Source organism: Meleagris gallopavo, chromosome 7, assembly GCF_905368555.1.
Source record: "Meleagris gallopavo chromosome 7, MGAL_WU_HG_1.1, whole genome shotgun sequence".
NCBI classification, from domain to species: domain Eukaryota; kingdom Metazoa; phylum Chordata; class Aves; order Galliformes; family Phasianidae; genus Meleagris; species Meleagris gallopavo.
The window spans coordinates 2,798,909-2,816,491 of record NC_139410.1 but is presented as its reverse complement, the minus strand read 5'-3'; the positions used below and the strand labels follow the sequence as shown (position 1 = coordinate 2,816,491).

General features: G+C 36.2%; 1 protein-coding gene and 1 long non-coding RNA gene across 3 annotated transcripts in view; one reads left to right on the top strand and one right to left on the bottom strand.

Annotated features, from left to right (window-relative positions):
- LOC104911628 (uncharacterized) overlaps positions 1 to 7,620 on the top strand; it is a 167,760-nt gene extending 160,140 nt beyond the window's left edge. Inside the window, exon 7 of the long non-coding RNA XR_014884270.1 lies at positions 1,480 to 7,620. This is a non-coding gene — a long non-coding RNA (uncharacterized LOC104911628). The remainder of the gene's footprint in view (positions 1 to 1,479) is intronic.
- The window catches only part of CALCRL (calcitonin receptor like receptor), a 65,047-nt gene that overhangs the window by 41,405 nt on the left and 6,059 nt on the right, over positions 1 to 17,583 (bottom strand). The window lies entirely within an intron of this gene.

Genomic DNA, 17,583 nt, shown 5'->3' with positions numbered 1-17,583 from the left:
AATAAATACAATATTCTGAATTAATCAGCATATATGGTAGAGAGAGAATACTGTTCTCTTCTGAAGCTGTAAGTGCAGAAATCAAGTGCTCTTTTTGGTGACATAACTAACTGGGTCAAGCATGGACAGAAAATTTCCATATTAATTCTTAACTAGATGCAAGTATATTCTGTAAGAGGTACGTGCTTTGTGTATTTGCAGAAATAAAAATGCTTAGCTTCTGCTTCAGATCTACAGAATTCAAAGAACACAAAAGATCTGAAGAGCTAACTACTTGCTTCCCTAATATCTCCAAGTTTCTCAATTGAAATCAGAATTTGCAGCTATAAATTTTTTTTTTTTCCTCTCCCCTCCTGCCACACCAAAGAAAACCCATTTCCCCTTCTCAAGACAGCATCAGGGAATAACTATTCTACTCGTATTTTTATTTTTTTTAACTGCCCAGTGATGTGATAGTGCAGAGAAATAAGCCAGGCACCTTTTTTAGAAAAGCTGAAAGCTACTAACAGCTGTTATTACCTGGACAGTCTCTCACATTTCATAGAAACTTTTTCCTCCCCCCACCCAGTTATTTGTTAGGGTGGTTTTTTTTGTGTTTTTTTTTTTTTTTTTTGCAACACTTTGAATCTATACTGACTGTACTTACGCATGGTTGCTGTTGCTGCACATCATTCCAAGTCTAGTGAAATTTAATGAAGGCATTAATTATTCTGGATAGCATATAAATATTTTACAGATTAGGAAACAAAGTACTTCTTGCTTTTCTAAGACAAGTATAAAATGGATTAGACACAGACTTTGATCAAGAGCAACACTGACAAGCTTAGCTGCATCTGATCTGTCCTATTCCAAAAGTCATCATCTTCTAGATATGAATTCATTAAGACTGAGATATCAGTAAGCATCATTCTCATCCTCCAGACGAAAGTATATTCCTTCCCAGACTGTTGTTACCATACAGTTTCTAGCTTTGAAGTCATTACTGATCTGTCTCGTACAACTTCAGGAAGCTATAGAGAATGGAAAGCCTTTGATAAGCATTTTTAAGGAATAGAGAGCTTCAAGTCTGAAGTGGCTATCACCCAGAGAGCTGAACTCTGAACCCCGCACTGCTGAGTACCAATCATTACATAGAAGATGACCTTAAAACATCTGTTGAAAATCAAACTACAAATCTTATGGGAAATTTGAACTAATTCAGAACTGAGAGCCAAATCAGCTACTGAAAGTATATAGTACTACTACATGTAGAATGATCACAGTACAAAGAAGATGAGTTCAGTTCTAAAAACAAGAAAAAAAAAAACAACCCACAACAACAAACCTTCAAATGATGTCTTAGGATATTCCTTTAAGCTCACAGAAGTACCAATAGAACACAAAGGGATGATGATAATCAGTATTTTTAATTCTCCTACTGAATCATAGAGTTCTGAGTCTTTAAGTAGCTAACACAGATCTAATTTTTATTCTCTGCAGGAGAGAATACCAGTGAGAAATGAAGTGTTTAGATTCAGCCTACTCAAAATCTGTTCTCAGGCTACGGTTTGGACGTGATTACCCCTGTTAGTACACTTCATATGCTGAGTTTAAAGGAAGATCTCCCAGGAGGAATTCCCCACATTAAGTCACTTCAGTGAGACAATCTACATCAATTTTCTCTCTGCACCTACGAATCACCAAGCAGGCTTCCAACACAACTAAGTAAACGTATAATTGTTACCTAATGTGACCTCCTATAGCCAGCTCTTCTTCTCATCTCCTGCAACCCATTCTAAGAACTCACCTTATAGAATGAATTGCTTATAACAATCTTGTATAACAAATATTTGCACCCTTCTTAATCATAACTTGACCCCCAATAACCCAAAAAATTCACACTGTAATTAACAAATGACATTCAGGTGTAGCTATGTCATAGCAAAGTGTATGAAGCACTAGTGCTGCATTCCATGAAGTAACAGCCTCCTGCAACATACATGAAGAAAGCTGATTTAAATTTAAAACTCATTTTAATTGTCTGGCCACCAGTCACATTGATTGTCATGAGTCCTCCATTTCTACATAATAAAAAATGTAGGAATCAATGGTCAATCAAGCCACTGGGACTGACGAGAATTCCCAGTGAACTTCTACAGCACCCCAGACAAAATAAATGCGCTTGAAATAAATTGTTTTTTAAAATACTTCTTCATTTTTCAGCTTATCTGGTAACAGCAGCCAAACTCAGGGCTGCTTTTTCATTTTTGCTATCATAAATGATATATTTGTAATGCCAGCACGAACCATTAATTAAAAGCAGTCTGAGCTCTTAAACTTCTGTCAGAAAACAAAAAAGTTAGGAAAGGAAAAGTACTGTAAGAAAATTACCACTACTTTAAATAGAACATATTTCTTGACTAAAAATTTGAAAAATACTGAAGCGTATGAAAGAATTTAACTTACAAATATCCATCTGATTATTATCTTCACTGAGATTCAATTTAAAAAGCTACAGATGTAAGATCTAAAACTTCCTTCAGATTTTGAAGCATTCTCCCAATCAGCAGTTGGGGAAATTTATTATTATTGTCCCAGTACTGTAAGGATTTCTCAAATCTCTGTGCTTAAAACAATAGAACTGAAAGGATGTTAACTTCAGAAGCTAATGATAATTTTTTTTTAAGTAGCAACACCATTAACAATTTTACTATCCAAATCATACCTTGAGGACATTCACAGCGCATGCTGGTGCAGTGGAAATGGACCTGCCTAGCTACTCTTAACATTCATGCCTCTTAACTAATCTTCTGCAGAAAGAAAAAGTGAACATCACATACAAATACTGCAGAGAGTGCAAAAGTGTTACAGATCAAACCACTGGCTCTCATTTTGACTTTTCTACAAATTGCTGGTAGCATAATTGCTCCATAGTATTAACTGTACTTATCTTAAGTTGCAATCTGCAAACACACAGATGTAACTACATACTTATTGCATCTTCCCAACCCGAATTCATCACACATTTCCATACTGAGAGTTATCAAGCCTAAGTTCACTTGCTTGCCCTGAAGGGATAAGAGACATACACCAAAGCTGGCCTCAATGTCTCTCGAGCATCCTGCATGGGAGCAGCTGCCACTGAGGTGCACTCTGCAGGCAGCAGAAGGTGCCCAAGTACTGGGCAATTCCAGCCCACCACAAATATGTAAAATCCTTACAAATCCATGCCCTATTAAATACTTTCCTATACACAGCTTTGCTGAAGGAGCAGGAGATAAAAAACAGACAAAAAAATACGATGGGAACTTTAAGAAGCATAAAAAATACATAGCACATGCACACTTTGAGTCTCCAAGTTATTCCACTAAAGTCATTATGTAATCACGTGCCCAGAGCAAAATGAAAAACAAACTCAAAAGCAAAGGTTGTGTGAAAAGAGGAGAGATGGATGGTGGGTTAAAGACTGAATCACGTCCCCAGAGGGCAAAGAAAGGGCAAATCAGTTAAATAAAGGTTTCAGAATAACTTCACCAAGCGCTAGAAAAGCATTATGAAAATTTTGGGTGAGATCCCAACAAAAAGGTGAAGCATTACGGTATGGCTGTATGAAATCAAAAGAGAGCTGAAAGAACACTGGAAAAAAAGTTTTGCAGATTTCCAGCAACTGTAACCTGTCAAAACAATCACTAAGGAAGATGAGTACAGCAGGCTGTTTAATTTGTCTTGTTTGTATAGACTTAAAATATTGTATACCAAAAGCATAGATAAACAGAAATATGGAGTCATTTTTGCAGCAAACAGCTCCTCCCAGAGTTTAAGCGACCAAATTCAAGCGTTCTTGAAGCAGTGAAAGGGGTGAAGGAAAGGAAGGTATCCATTTGCATCACATATTAGTTTTACTGATGCATCATTAGCAGCTTGCCTCTCTGATTGCAAATGGCACTGCTGGGATTTGCCAAACAGTCATACAATGGCAGCTCTTAAGATACAATTTTATAGAAGTAATTCAGCAACACCATCCTCCATTTCCTATCTTGTAATATTCGTCGATGAAAAATATATCCAAAGACAAGTGGCATACACTGCTCAAATAAGATCATGCTGGAAATCCAGGCAGCCCCTTGAACAATTTGAAAATCCTCTCCAACAAATTATTTTCACCAAAGGCCTTAACAGTTCTAAATTAAAAAGAAAAAAAAAAAAAAGCATTCAGTGCTGCCTTAGTTTTGCTCAAGGACTCTTCCGTGGACCTTCGGTGACTGTTCAACTGGAATTTAAGGACTCAAGACATTTTTTGAAAGTAGCTAGGGATATCCTGAGTCCCAGCCAGAAGCCTAAGAATACTAACAATACCGACTCCAACAGCCAAAACTGTGTGAATTGTATTGTAAACAAAACTCATTACCACGCTGCATGCTCATGGACACTTCATATAATTGTATTTTAACTATATAATGTCTTATCTTTGAAAGATACTAAGTTTATCTCATAGATATCTAGTCTATTAAAAAAAAAAAATCACACTATGGTTTTAAATTACTGTTTATATTTTAATGCATTGAAGTAGTCAGCTTTGAAAGCTATTCAATGTAATTCTCATGTATTTTTTGGGAACAAAAAAATAACTCTCTAAATTATTCCCTTATCATTTGCATTTCACATCTTACCAGTATCATATTAAATTTCCTTGATGATAACTCCTAGGCATAGAGAAAAAAAATAGCTTGCATAAACACAGATGATCTTTCCTTCAAGTGCTTTTAGTCACTGGGTTTTGAAAAAGTCTGGATAATTATATGCTATTGTGATTAACTAAATGTATAGCTAGATAAAGATATGTGAGTTTCAGAGCAATCAGTAAGTTCCTACACAACCAAGGAGAATTTTTATTATTATTATTATTATTATTATTTAGCCAAAGCAAAAAGAAATTTAGTTCCTTGAAATGATACAAACATCTTTTTTCATTTCAACAAGCACTGTGCACAGGATACAGACAGAAGCAATAAGGATATTAAAGCTCACTGGTCTAGAACTCGTTCATGATCAGAAATCCTCCATTTAAAGTGTAACTACTCCAGTTCAATTATATCAGTGCTGCATAATTAAGTGTTCTAAAACAAATGAAAAGATCAAGAGGCACATTACAAAAAATAATAGCCCTGCGATACTCTGAAGCTTGAAAACAACATGACTGCTAACAAATCAAAAACATCTGTTTCCACACAGCATTAATTGGTCTTACGAGCAATTTGTTACGGAGCCAAGCTTTTAAAAACTTAACAAGATCATCAGTATTGGAGAAGAGGTGAGGGTGGAAGATCAGTTGCCTCCAGTATACTTCATGTTCTTCCAACAGGAAGCAGGTCTCTCCATAAGCACAATTTTGAAATAGAACTCATTAATTTTTGAGAAATAGAGGACAACTGTTAGATGTTGGTAGAGGTCTGCACAGTGCAAAAACTACTAGCAAAGTACCAAGAGCTGATTTTTCCCTTCCTTATTCACAATGAATATACTTTGGTAAGTTTTTCACCTCACAGAAGAATTTTGGGAACATTATTCCTACATGTAAATATTACCGGGGAGCTTCTGCAAGAGGACTTAAGTGCTAGAGAAGTAAATTTTTCTCAGGAAAGTGCACGTAACTAAATGAGGACAGAATCTAAAACATAACTCTGTTACATTCTCTAGTTTGCTGATCAGTTATCTAAGCATATGTAATAAATATTATTCTAGGAGGCTGCAGATACAGATACGAATGTCAATAAAATTTGAACCATATTAATGAGCCATTAATAGGAGTGAACTGTGGCATAAGATATAGATTGCACTGAAAGTAATGCCTCCTATTTATCTTCAAGAAAACCGTGATACAAATAGCACAAGAACAATATTTGGTAGAACATTATCAGCTACAAAACACTTTTTCTACAGTCACTGCCATTAGGCACTTTGCATGGACGAGCTGATTGAGATGCTCTTCACTTCATGATGTGGCAGCTGTGCATGGTCACATAGAACATGGCTTGCCTTCCACAGCACTGTCAGTACTGCTGAAACACACTACCCATAGCTACACTGTGCTCACATCCACTGTTTGGTCTCTGGAAATGTTCAGCAAGCACAAATGAATGTCAGTATGTGCCATTTTTTCCACAAAGAGGAATTCAGTTTTAGAATTTTGCCTTATACATACTACCACACCAGAAGCCATTCTATTAGACTGCCCCTCTGCTGCCATCTGTCTCATGGCAACAAAATATAATGGGATATCGGCACGAAGGTTCAACCTGGGCTAGCATTCCAGCTATGTCCACCTCTGATGTCACAGGCCAAGAGAATGAAATAGGATGCATTAGTTATGGAGCAGCCCTCATGTGTTTGTCCACATAGGTAATGAGCATTAAATGTGTTTCCCTTTGAATGATTAAGTTCACTGATATTTATCTGTGAGAGATGAGAAACAGTTCCAACGAGCTCAATCCTACTTCCCTGAAAAAACAAACAAAAGAAAACAAAACAAAAACAAGAAACAGCACCAGCTGCTTGGCAGGGTTCTGCTAGAATGATAGCATGGTCTTCAAGTGCTCTTGATAAAGCAATGGAATTGATTACTGATGAATACTGACACAGTAACAACACTGACAACTGCATCACCTATATCAGCAAAGTAGCTCTGTGCTCATGCTACTCCGATAGACAGATCCTTACATGAGTTGTTTTTCTATAGTAATGTTTGAACAAAGTGGTCAACCAAGTTTAAAACTATGAAACATTTCAATAAACAAAGACTTGTTAGTAAAGAGAATTTGATACACTAATAACACACATATTCTTTATTAAATGTACGTGAACTAAACACAGAAAAGAAAAAAAAAACACAACAAATTTTTCCCAAATGATATTCATTCTCTCACTTGGGTTAACCTTCAGTAGTGATTCAGTTCAGAGTTCATTCTGCATGTGGACTGAAATTGTCATCAAACTCCACTTTAAATTAACAAACTAATGCTCATCAAAAATAACACCTATTTTACAAGGAGATGATAAATTGCATTAAAAACATGGGAAGGGGACAAAAGGATCCAGGAAGTTCTTACATACTCATTTTGCTGAGAAGACGAGAGAAAGAGTCAAAAATAACTTAGATTATGCAAAAAATAAATAAATAAGTAAAATAAATTACAAGGGAAACACTGAAAAAAATCCAAGCAAACAACAAAACCCAGCAGCAACAAAAATAATCCAAAATGTCATCCACAAGTTCTGCTGTAACTCTATGAGCGTCAAAGTATCTACATTTCTTTGGATAATGTTCCAGATTTATTAGTCTGGAAATTTAGACAGGAATCTCATGAGAACAAATTTTCTGATGATATTTTAGATACTCCCAAATTGTAAGCATGCCAAAAATAATGCAAGAGCAGCCTTTTTCCATAACATTTTGGTACTTCAATTCCAAATCTAACAAAAGAATAGGAACTGCAGAGGCATGCGAAAGAGTTATCAGCAATAAAATCTTCACCCATTCATCAACTATGTACAATATGGTACAACTTGGATTTTGGAGAAGACGAGAGAGGCCTCTCATCTCATTTGAATCACTTCATCCCTTTCTAATTTTGAAAAAAAATGCTGTCATTATTTAAAATAAATCAAATTTGACAATAATCACAGTTCTGTTTGTTCTGTTACCAAGTGGTTTTCCAATAAACATCAAAGATTTTTCTTGAACGCTGTGCTGTGAATTTAACATATGACAGTTAAGGATATGACTGGTAAATAAAACTGAGTGCTGCAAAGGTTACCTTCCTTAACCAAAACAGGGAAAAAGTTAATTCATTGAAATGCTGTCAGAAGAGATCCGTCTAGCAGTAAAAATGATAATGTGCTTGCTATATTTTCAAAAACGCAAACCAACAAAGCTCCTATTTTCTGTTAATTAATGCTTAAGCTTAGCTACAAAAATAGGGGCAGTTACATCCGTGCAATTGACCACACACACACCTACCATTCCCACAAGCAAATCTTGCACTTCTTCAAAAAACATGCAGTTTGGAAATAGGTCTTCTGATAACCATGCTCTCATGCAATGAGGATTAAAGTAAATCAAATGGTTTACTCGGGAAAGGGAGGCTTCTGGTTTAATCACCCTTTGCACTATCCACGTAGGTTTGGTGAGGAAGAATGATGTTATCATTTGTTCTAATACAACATATACACAGGTTATATACAGAAAACACAGTAAGTTCTTTCTGATATTTACTGAGAAGTGGGAATCCTCCTAATGATTTGGGGATACAGACAGCTTTGGAAAGGCAGCTGTGAGAGACTACCAAAACACACAAAGAACCAAAAATGTATATACTGGGTAGTTCCATAGAGACTACGCTAGATGAAAATAAGGTTTACAGGATCTCAGATGGAACAACATCAACAAAAAAGAAAGCAAATTTTAATTTACTTTTGCTCTTTATAGCTAGATGACAAGGCCTAGATAGTGAACTTCAGAGGAGCAGTGCTGTTTTCTCTTTGAAAGCTCCTGCTGCAACAGCAGGGCAGGAAAGGCATTTGAATCTCCTCGAACAGACAGCAGTTGCTTGATAACTTGCTGACTTTCCTGTTAAGCCCAAAGGCTGCAAACACACAGAATCCATGTGACCCGTGACATCTTCAAACACTGGAAGTTGTGAACCAACTACCCTTGCCAGGAAACAACTGTTTCACTGTGACAAACTGAGGTTCACCCCCCTCTATGGGACTGGCAATAATTTATACTCTTGAGTGTGCTTACAAATGTAGGCCCATAGTTATTTTCTTCTTAAATTACCTGAACCAGTAAACCAAATTGTATATTAGAAGCCTTTTTCATCTTTTTATGTATGAAACTTAACTGTAGAATAGGAGCAATTTGAAAACAAAACAAAGAACAATTGCCAGAAAATTTCTGATGATTCTTTGAAGGTTCTCTTTTTATAAGAAAGGCCAATGTTATTTAAATTTTCAGTCAGTTAAACTCTGTGAAAGCACATTGGTTGCATCTCCATGTAAATCAATTAATTCTGATGATCTATGGCAGTACGAATCTTGTCCCCTTGGTCAAATTAGTATGACTGGGTGATTTCTAGATTGCAGGCTTCAACTAGTGCATCAACTAGAAGCCTACAAAGGTGAGAGCTATTTCCATCTCACTTTCTTGGGAAGAGAGAGTAAAGAGATATGCTTTCTCACAGGAAAAGCAACCCAACAGACATTTTTTTAAATCGTGGTTCTCATCCTATCCTGGAGACATGACATAAACTCAAGAAATCCAGTGTTATTTCAACTAGTCACTGTCTATGAAAACATGGTCGATTTCAATAAGTAAATCATCATCATATGTCCTTTTCATATGCTCAGTGCTCTAAGCAGTTAAGTGTTCCTTTTGAAAATGGATTCTGGAAGTGCACGTGTACTTTACAGAGCTATTTCCATTAAAATGCTGCATACATACAGACATAATTTTCAGAAGGAATGCTTTAACTAGTGTGCGGTCACAAAAATACTGTTAATTAGTATTAAATGATTGCTTTATTTTTCACATTAAACATTCTCTTTCCTATGCCAAACAATATACTGATATACTTGGTTAAACAGGTAATACCATTGGGCATAGTAACTACTGGGTATCCTCTCAAATAGTAATAGTAGCGTGGCCCCAGCAGCCAACCGACCTTTCTTTCCCCACAGGTACTTCCTTCACTATGTTTTCTTGCCAGTCACTAGCTTTTTTCCTGCAATCTGTACAATTCCCTTTAAATTGTTGCTGATTTTGCAAGCCATTGGCCTTGTTTTGTGCTCTGCATGCCATCCATACAGTTTCACTTAGTACTTTTTAAGTGTCCTACTCTGTCTTTAAGGATTTGCAGGATTAAGACTCAAATGCCAAACTGAGTCAAAGAGCTGAAGTAAAACAGTTGGTCTCTAACACTTCTAGTGAGCCATTCAAGCTGCACAGTAACTTTTCAATTAGAAAAAGATTTTGATGAGTAGCATCAACTCAAATCTCATCCACTGACACCTCATATCAGTTAAAGTGTCTCTTATTCTGAAATAACCAGAATCTTACAGATGAATATTCAAGCAGTGGCTGATTCCTCCACCCCGTTGTCCTCCCATGCAGAAGTTCGTGCGAAAGAAGGCAGCACTGATATATTTAGCTGCCAGACAGACTTCCCCTCACAGTTCTGCTAACCTCAAAATTGTCCTACAGTACCCTTAGTTTTCCACTTCACAGACTCTGTCACACAGCTTCAGCCCAGTATTCCAAATTAGGCTGTATTTATTCCAAGAATAATTTTCACATCTAAGAAAATAACACATCTTGATTAAAGACTGAGATATTCTCACACAAGCCTGAAAACATGCAGTCTTCATCAGCATCCAAAATCCATCTGGGTTGGTTTCTAATCTATTCTACTAATTCCTGGATACCAATTCCAAATTTGCGCCCTCCCAGATGTGACTGATTCCTCTTGCTTGACCTCCTTATTTCACATTAATGCAACACCTTCTTTAAACATTTGCTTCTGTGACCATTTGTGGGTGCCCTTCATCTAGAGTAGCATCAGATTAATTACACATCACATCAACTGTCCACAGACGCTTCAGAGACCCATAGGCACTATTTCCCTCCCCACACTTGTTTAGAGCAGACTGGCCTCCTGTATTATGACTGTTGAAAACAACCTAAAATGTACTCTCTATGTCAAAAAACAACACTTCAAATCAAATGTTTTCTTTTAAAACTTTAAAATCAAAATATTTGTTGTAACAGATTTATCAAGACCTTTAAATTCAGCAGCTCAGCATAAGCTTCTGGAAGTTTATTTTGCAAAGTACACTAAAACTAATTTGCCATTTCACACTGAAGCGTTTCCTAGCTCTTTATCTCATTACCTTATCCACCCTTCTTGTCACTACCAATGATGATAAATACAGAATATTAAAAAATATATGGAAAGTTGTTATGAATAACTTTCTACAAATAGATAAAATGTCTATCAGATTATATAGAACTTCGATAGAAAACATGCAGCTCATAACCTTACTGCACTAATAATAGGGTGCTGACAAATTAAGCAAGCTGGTAAATATGTAGCTTGCTCATAACAGGATTGCACAAGAAAATATTCTGTAATGACCCTGCCTTGAACATCCTGTTATAGCCCATTGTTCCTCTCTATTACTCCAATTCAGCAATTTTTTTTTTAATTGCGGATGAATGGCAGCAAAGGAACCAAAGTAACATTGAATTGCATGTGCACAAATCATGGCTCATCACTAAGCAATAAAATAAATAGAAATAAAAATAAATAGAAATAAAAATTAAAAAAATCCTGAAAAATTGAGAGAAGTTTTGAGCCATCTGATAGCTCGACGAGGTGCCTTAAAAGACAACAAAACTAGCATGGTAATGGAAATAGGAAAATTCTTTTCCTTGCACAGATGAGGAAAAGATACAATAATAAGAATGTTCTACACACGGCGACTGGATGTTTCACCTTCACTCTGTATGAGAAAATACAAGCTAGTTTATCATAGCAGTTACTGGCATCTTAGCTGTATAAAGTATTAAATCCCAGCAACTGTTTTTGTTGCCAAATTTAAATAATGAATAGACAATTAATTTAGGAACGTTACTGTGAATTCCTATCATACACACAACTGCAAACACTGATATCTCACTATCTGAAAGAATCCTTCTCTTTACCTCAATGGTCATGTATGTAAAGAAATGGCTTGTTACTGACCACTGGACACCTGGCTCAGCTTTGTCACTGCAGTCAGAAAATCATGCTCTAGGCACTATCACTCCAATTACTTACTTGCAAACAGTCTGCTTTACAATGGGAACTGTGTTATAATTAGTCTGGATATTTTCCGAGTGTGCGAGAGCAATTTTAATTCCTTCCATCATATGATCTTCCTTGCTACCAGAATTTATCATTTTACTGTTAGCTCAAGAAGGCAGAACATCTTCTACCTCAGAGCTGGAATACTTATATATTGTTTAAGTGCTTATTATAAAGACTTAAAGGCAAAGAAATTCTAAAAGGAAAACAAACTTCTGTGGAACTTCTTAAGCAACTCCTGCATGTTAAAATGCTATTTTTGAACACTTAGGTTTGGCATGCAGGCACTCTCTGAGAAAGCTGAGTTATCATAGGTAACTGCCTATCAAGCCACAAGTGCCTATCACATAGTTTCGGCTTCATTAGATAATATGCATTTAAGCACATCTTTTCTCCCCTTGTCTAATCTGATTTAGAGATCTTATTGCAATTGAGCCCTAAAATCCACTTTGAATCTGAGTTATTTTGGTGCTGGTTTTGCACTGACTGTATACACTTCAACTCACAGATGGTGGTATATGCTGATACGCTCTGGTGCTCTAGTGGCCCCACAGAGATGGTGCGAGTATTCTCTTCCAACATACCATGAAACACTGTCATGTCCTTCATGGGCTGTAATGTGACTCTAAGAGAAGCTTAGCATGTCTGCAGACTGTGCTATCTCTGTAGCTCTAAATAAAAGTGCCCAGTTAAACTACATAGAGTGAATTCTACCCGTGGATTGTATGCATAGTTTTTAGAAGAGAGATGTTAGCTACAGAAGAAATGGGATTTTTAAAATATATTCTGAAATACTGAGGGAGGGAGGGGGAAAGAAAAAAAAAAAAAAAAAAAAAAGACGCAGGCCTATCTACCCCAGTGCAGTGGCTCGTGCTAAAAGGCAAAAACAAACAAACAAACAAAAAATTCCTAGGAACTGATAAGAGCTGTAAAAATACTAAGATAGTGCATCCAGCATGCAAAAGGACAACACAAAGGACAACACTTCTGAAATCCATCTGCGAATGACACTGTCAAGACTTCAAGTCTGTTCAAATCACTTTCTGTAGTCACAAATTAAGCGTCTCCAGTACGAATAACTGAACAAGCATTTAAATTAACACCCAATAATTGTACTCCAGGCAGAATTGTTGGATCTCCCAATTACAAACACTGCACTACATTTGTGATAGCAAATACATTTTCTATTTCTACATTGCTTGCTAGTGTGCAATTTAAGTCTGTGTTCATTTTTTTTTATTTTTTATTTATTTATTTTACAAAATCCGAAAATGATAGAATGGATTTAACCTGTCAGATCTGCTTCACTCAGAGCTGATGGAGAAGTGGAGCTGCTGTTCTGCAGCTCTGCGGGGCAATCAGCTGAGTTCAGCCTTAAGGGAATCCTTATTCTCATGTGCTAATTGTTTTCCAAAGTTACTCTTCTCTAAGACTATAATTTTCCTTGTTTGGTTTTAGCACGACTTTTCTTTCCTAATGCACGTACACAATTAACTGATTAGATTTTTTTTTTAAAGCATTTCTATCTTTACCTACCCAGAACCGAAAAAACAAAACAACAAACATTAAAAAAAAAAAGCAACCCCCCCCTCCAAAAAACAAACAAACAACAACAAACCCACAACCCGAAAAGGAAACAAAGACGACAAAGAGGGGACGGAAAAAAGAAACGAATAGCTTTAAAACCCCAAATTGCGCTGGCATGCACATAACCACAAAAAGGGATACAATTTAGCTCTGTGTTTAAGTACCCACTTAGTGTTAACCAAGTGCTTTATCTGATTGCCGCTAGCTTCGACCGAAAAACAGAATCCTGGAGGTCTTCAATATGTTATGATGCAATATACAAGGCACTTAATTTATAAAAATAGAGAATGCAGAACAGTAGCCATGCAGAGAGTACCTGAACAGCAATCAGGAAGGAGCCTTAATTTTGACTTTCCTGAACGTTTTTCAACTTTTTCCTGACTGAACAATAAATCAACTCTATAAGAAGTTAGCAATCTTGATATTCAGCTGTGGTAAACACGTTGGTTGGTCTTAAGAGCCTTTCATGGAAAAGGACTCCTAGTTTAAATATACACAGTCACTAATGGAAAGGGTTCTAACCCTCACCCTTCCCCTTCCAAGAAACTGGATGTGTTAGGACAGATATTTCTCTTTGAAAGGAAGGATAAGGCAGAGGTTAATTTCATCCACATGAGCTAGTGTAGGATAAGTTTTAGGAAATACTGTCAAGACATATTCTTAATGCCTGGCAAAGTGACTCATTCAGAGCCATCACAGGAAAGGAAGTGGAATAGAATAAAAAGCGGAACAGGATGGAGGCTTACAGAGGAGAAAGAAGTGAGAGAAAGGAAACCGAATTGTTTAAAGAGGCTTGAGGTTACAAGTCATGTAACTACATGTTTGTTTGTTTTTTTTTTTAATGTGTATAAAATATATACTTACACACATGTAAAACACGTGTTCTATGTGCATAATGCACATAGACACAAACACTTAGGTATTATGCACATACATATAAAAGACAACTTCTTTCTGACTGAAAAGAGATGTGCTTCACTTTGCAAATACGCCTGCTGAAGTTCTGCTTCAGTACATGAAGGCTTTCCCATAAAGCCTTCCCATAAGCAATGATTTCCTCTAGAAATCCACACATTCTTCAATACGCTACTCCATACGATACAGGACCTTAGTCTACAGAATCATCCACTTATGCAAAAATCCACTGAAATGCAACACACTGTTACACTCAAATCTACACTCTGTGCAACAGATGTAAAACAAAAACAACAAAAAAGCCCTTCTTTTCCCATTACAAAGCATGCAGCATTGAATTTCTCAAACCAGCAACTTGCTTCAACCTGAAAAACTTGGTCTTCTCCAAGTATTTTGAATGTTGAGACAATTATCTGTGATGTCAATTTTTGGATTTAAATAGAAAACAACACATGGACTATTTCAATAACAAACTGCAATTGTGCAAATAGAATTTCCACTGACAAGTAATTTTGATGCCCAAGGAAGAACACAAAAGCATTTTTTAGTCAAGGCACTACTTAACTGATTCCCAGCTCTCCATGGATCAGATCTGACACCTACGAATAAAACTTTTCATTGAATAGTCCAATACAAATGTATGGGTTTTTCCTGTTCAAATGGACGCTCAGAAAGATCAGACTCACTAAACCACATAATTTTAAAAATGAAAAAAGCATGGTCAAGAAGTTATCCTGGAAAAAATATACTGAAATAAATATTTTAAATTCAACATCTCATCTCCCAAACAAAGTTATATCTCCTTATGGAATATTCCTTATTTAATCCCCAGAGTGACACCTGCTGGATTTCACTACGAGGAAAAAAAGGCAGATATCCCATGTAAGAACATTTCAGGATAATCTGGACAAGATCATGCCCTTTAAGTAAAATAATTGAAGAAAAGAATGCAGTCACGTTTTTTTCCCCCCATTTATGGCATTAAATTAATACATAAATACATGCAGGAAAGTAACGTGATGTCTAAAGTTCTCATTTATGCCTGATACAGACATTTTTTTATAACTTCTAGCAAGGAAAGACGATGGAGTACAACAACACTGAGAGACAGACTACATAGATTTCTGATAATATTGACAAGAAAAGAAAATAAAACCTAGAATGCATGAGCTTGGAGAGAACAACTGTGCACAGTCTATCTTCTGCTTACCTTAATAAATCTTTACCAGCACTGCCACTACTTAAATTAAATGGCTCTACGCTTTTCAGGCTCAGAATTACAAAACAATATGCTTTTAAAGAAGATCCAGTTTTAGGAACTGAAAGGATACTCAGCCTAAATGAAGCTGATGGAACACTGTACATGGAGTAGCTGCTTTGGAAAAAAAAAATAAAATCAAATTCACTGAAGTTTAGTTCCTTGTCCTTGGTATTATAAGGGAAGTGAGACTGGTATGGGCTTTATTAAACAAAGCACTGTTGCTAATTTTGTTTGGGATATTTTCTTAAGTAAGGGCTTCATGCTCCAGGCACAAATCCAGAAATACAACGTTGCTTTTGCTTTCCTAAAATTTGGTTAGTATCTTAATTGTCAGCCACAGCTTAACAGTGGTCAAAACTGCCAGAAATTCATGGGTGATATCTGTGTTATATTTAAAGGTAACAGCTTCAGGGAGACATGCAAATTTACACCAGTTAGGAATCTGTTTTCTTTTTCCTGAAGTAAATGCTTCTCTCATGGATTTTTTTTTTTTTTTTTAATGCATTACATTCAGTTAAATGGATTTCAAATGCATCTTTCCAAGGAAAAGCAGTTCTAAATAAATCATTCCTGTTCTTTTAGACAGCACATACTGCAGCAATGATTGAAAGTGTTTGCACTGAACTAAGGCAGAAAAAGAATGACTGCTGGGAAAATGTAAACATTATAAACAAGGTTGGGAGACAAAGGCAGACGTGCAGGAGAGATGGTTGTAAAAATAAAAATAACTGAAAATTCTAAAGTGTAGCCTTTCAGTTTTTTGTCTTGATTCTAAAATAGGACTAAAAAAATGCTGCTAAAAGAAATTTATTTTCCTAACTATTTTATTAAAATATTATATTATACTGTACTGGCTGTGGACTTTTCCACGAAAATAATAGGTACTTATCATGAAGATAAGTAATAGGCTCATTTCTGCTGCCTTTTGTGCAATGTATTACATTGGATATCAGAATAAAAGACATTCAATACAGTAGCACTGCTAAGGTGAGATGCCAATTTAAAGCAATACTAACTATTCACAGTTTTCTAAACAAAGGACAAGGTTTGAGGCTCATTTACTTTGTATATCTCCTTCAAAACGTGTACATTCCTTCTTTCGTTGATACATTAAGAATCAGCATGAGATACTCCGCGCTTATGTATAAAAACAATAATATAAGGATATAGTTTAACTCCAGCCCTCTAACAATTTGCTACAACAGTTACGTGAACTGTTATGTGAAACAAGCAATCGTTTTCAGAGAGCCCAAAGCTAAATGAAGGCAGCCCAAAGTTAAATGAAGGCAGCCCAAAGCTAAATGAAGGCAGCCCAAAGCTAAATGAAGGCAGCCCAAAGCTAAATGAAGGCAGCCCCTGCACACAGCAACACCCGCCTGTACAACAGAGGTGACCACAACGCTGCGGTGCTGCCATCACTGCGTATAAGCTCTGTAGGAACGACTACTAATCAGAAAGAAGCACAGAAGAAATTTTGCTAGCAGATCACAAACACTGTAAATACGTTGGGAACACACGAGAGCTACTTCTTAAAGAGAAATTCTACTTAAAATAAATAAATAAATAAATAAAAATCTGTGTATTTCGCTTCTCATTGGAGAAATTCCTTCAAATTTTTTCATAATAGCTGATGTTGTGTCCAGCACTTACTATAGAAGTGATTAAATAGATACTTTTAAACTATCATTGTGTACACTTTATTATTAAAAACACATTGATAGCAACAGTTCCCTCCAAATGACTGGGCCGGTTTGAATCCTTTATTAGTATGATTTCATAGCCTTGTGGGCCCGGTCCTACCCATCTCTTCCACATGCTACAAGCGCTTTTGGAAGCAGCTAATTTACTGAAATTCACAGAAAATTGGAACTAAGTTAGTAATTACAGTACCAGCAAAAGAAATATATCTGTACTTTTCTTCTCTCAGTTCTGTTCTTAATT